Source organism: Penaeus monodon, chromosome 24 (assembly GCF_015228065.2).
Source record: "Penaeus monodon isolate SGIC_2016 chromosome 24, NSTDA_Pmon_1, whole genome shotgun sequence".
In the NCBI taxonomy this organism is placed as follows: domain Eukaryota; kingdom Metazoa; phylum Arthropoda; class Malacostraca; order Decapoda; family Penaeidae; genus Penaeus; species Penaeus monodon.
In genome coordinates this window covers 40,267,826-40,268,731 of record NC_051409.1, presented here as the reverse complement: position 1 = coordinate 40,268,731, position 906 = coordinate 40,267,826, and positions in this window count along the sequence as shown.

The following is a 906-nucleotide window of genomic DNA, read 5'->3' as shown; positions in this document are numbered from 1 at the left end:
CCATATTCTACTCATCCCGTTTCGTTCATCCCTCTTTTCATGTTTTTTTTTCCTTTTCCTCTCGTCCCTACCTCCTCCTTTTCCCTCCCACTCTTATTCTTTCTTACATTCTCCTCCTTCTCTTCCTTTTCCTTACTCCTCCTTCCCTCCACCTACTCCCTTACGTCCTGTACCCTTCCTCCTTTAATTTCTTCCCCACACCTCCTGGCTCCTTTACTTTACTTCTCTCCCTCTTCCCCTATCTCTTGTACCCTCCTCCCCTCTCTCGCTCTCCCTCCTTCCCTCCCTCCCCTTCCGTCTCTCACTCCTTTTTCCCTCTCTCCCTCCTCCCCTCTCTCCCTCCTTCCCCTTCCCCTCTCCCTCCTTCCCTCCCTCCTCCTCCTCCTCCTCCCTCCTTCCTCCTTCTCCTCCCTCCTCCCCCTTTGCTTTCCACTTCTGATGGTGGAATAATTTGTCCCAGAGAGTCCAACACGCAGTCCCTATTTGCATGTGATTTAAATGGGCGAGGACGAGGCGAAAGGGTGAGAGGATGAAGGAAAGGGTAAGGATGTTTTGGGTTGGCGAAAGGGTGAGGGAATGGGTGAGAAAGATGGGTAAAGGAAAGGGAGAAGAGTGATGGGATGATAAGAAAAGAGATGGATACAAAGGCTAATGTAAGGGTGAGAGGTAGGAATCTTGTGTTATGATGAAATAGGGAGAACAACTAAATGGGAAAAAATAAGGTGAAAGGGTAGAGTGAGAGCGCAGAGGTTGGCGAAGGGTGGAGAATGAGGATGCGGTGCTGAGTGAGGTTGGAAAAAAAAAGAGTGAAGGCAGAGTGGAACGTGAAAGAAAACTTAAGGGTTGGCAAAGGATGACGTATGAGAATAAGATATTAAGGAAAAGGAATACGGTAATTATACCAAC